The sequence below is a fragment of the Cynara cardunculus genome (genome assembly GCF_001531365.2).
Source record: "Cynara cardunculus var. scolymus isolate 2C chromosome LG 17, CcrdV1, whole genome shotgun sequence".
Taxonomy (NCBI): Eukaryota; Viridiplantae; Streptophyta; class Magnoliopsida; order Asterales; family Asteraceae; genus Cynara; species Cynara cardunculus.
In genome coordinates, this window is record NC_037544.1 from 25,999,404 (window position 1) to 26,001,854 (window position 2,451).

At 36.7% G+C, this 2,451-nt stretch overlaps 1 long non-coding RNA gene across 1 annotated transcript in view; it reads right to left on the reverse strand.

The window, feature by feature from the left end:
* Positions 1-2,451, reverse strand: part of LOC112500792 — a 12,864-nt gene that overhangs the window by 2,728 nt on the left and 7,685 nt on the right. The gene's annotated exons all lie outside the window — the stretch shown is intronic.

Here is a 2,451-nt window from a genome sequence, read left to right on the forward strand (position 1 = left end):
TTACTTCATCACTAAGATACCATCTTACTTCATCACTAAGATACCATCTTACTTCATCACTAAGATACCATCTTACTTCATCACTAAGATACCATTTAAATATTATTATACTGCACCTGCACCTTACCTATTAAGGTATGCAATTTATCATATATATACACATAGATAACATAACATATGCATGTATCCTCTTACGTTCATCATGTCCTTGCACATATATCATCCATGTATATTATTTTATCAAGCATACCATTAGATATTCAATTATTAATCACGTATAATTTTACCTCAACCCAGATTGTCTGAAACCGGGTTATAACATTCTTCCCCCTTTATAAAGAATTTCGTCCCGGAATTCATTCAAATAGCCTTGGATAACGGGTTCTCATATCTGATTCCAATTCCCATGTTGCTTCTGTACCCTTATGAAAACGCCATTGTACCTTGACTAGACTGATCTCTTTATTTCTTAGTACCCTGGTCTTTTTGTCCGTTACTGCCTCTGGGGTCTCGATGAAATTTAACTTTTTATCGAGTTTGATCTTGGGAAGTGGTATTACTAAGCTCGGGTCTGCCAAACACTTGCGTAAATTCGACACATGAAAGGTACTATGAATTAGGCTGAGTTCCTCTGGTAGTTCCAACTGATAAGCAATCGGTCCCACCCGTTTGCAGATTCTGAATGGTCCATTATACCTTGGACTAAGCTTTCTTTTCTTCCCGAATCTCATAACACCTTTCCATGAAGATATTTTTAACATTACAAAATTTCCTATATTTAACTCAATTGGCTTCCTTCGTTTGTCGGCATAGCTTTTCTGTCGATCTTGGGCAGTCTTAATCTTTGCACAAATTTGCTCAATCTTTTCGGAAGTTGTCTGCACAATTTCGGGACCTTTCAACTGCTTTTCACTTACCTCATTCCAACACAACGGCGTTCGATATTTTCTTCCATACAATACTTCATAAGGTGCCGCTTGGATGCTGGAATGATAATTGTTATTGTAGGCAAACTCTATCAACGACAAATGTTCCTCTTATGATCCCCCGAAGTCGATGACACAAGTTCTCAACATGTCTTCAAGAGTCTGGATGGTTCTTTCACTTTGCCCGTCCATTTGTGGGTGGTAAGTCGTACTTAATCTGATATCTGATCCTAAGGCTTTTTGCAGGCTTTCCCAGAATTTTGAAGTGAAGCGACTGTCTCGGTCAGATATAATGGATAATGGAACACCATGTCTAGTCACAATTTCCTTGATATAGATTTGAGCCAATTTTTTTCCAAAGAATATGTTTCTTTCATTGGTAGGAAATGTGCGGATTTTGATAATCGATCCACTATTACCCAAATTGCATCATAACCTTTCGGAGTTCGGGGTAACTTCATGATAAAGTCCATTGTAATGTGATCCCATTTCTAGACTGGTATTTCCAATTATTGTAGGTTTCCATAGGGTCTCTAATGTTCAATTTTAACTTGTAAGCAAGTTAAGCATCGCTCCACATGTCTTGCTATGTCTTTCTTGAGACCTGGCCAACAATAAAATACCTTCAAATCTTTATGCATCTTGTTGGTACCTGGATGGATTGAATAACGAGACTTGTTTCATTCAGGACGGTTTCTCATGTATTTTCGAAAACTGGTACCTATATTCGACCTTGGAAACATAAGATTCCTTCCGTATTTGGTTCTAAAATGGAAATCATCTTTCCCACATTTTCTACCTTCACATGTTCATCCTTAATGGCCTCTTTCTAACGGTTCAAAATTTCTTGGTGAATATCAGTAGTTAGGTTAATTCTCATTGCTACCGATTTGATAGTTCCACTTCTTTCTTTTCGGCTCAAGGCATCGGCTACCACATTGGCTTTTCCCGGATGGTAGAGTATTTCACAGTCATAATCATTAACAAGTTTGATCCATCGACGCTGCCTCATAATTCTTTCTGGTTGAACAAGTGTTGTAGGCTCTTATGATCAGTATAAATTTGGCACTTTGTTCCCAAGAGATAATGTCTACATATTTTCAATGCGAAGACTACGGCAGCCAATTCCATATCATGAGTCAGGAACTGATTTTCATGATCTTTAAGTTGCCAAGATGCATATGATATAGCCTTTCTGTTATAACCAGGTTTGAGACAACCTGAGTTGAGGTAATTTATACATGTTTATTATGTGAATTATGTGAAATATGCATATCTAAGTAGAAATGCATGAACCATATATGTGAACATGATATTGTGCATGCATATATGTGAAAATATGTCATGACATATATGATTTATACATGTATGCATGTGGTATGAAGCATACATGAGGTGGTGTTTATTGTATTCGGGTGAAATTATTATATCTTCATGGTTAAGAAATTATGAATTTTATAATGATTTATCCACCGCCCAAGATTATTTCTATTGGAAGAAGCTTTCACCGCCTATGAGTTTTATA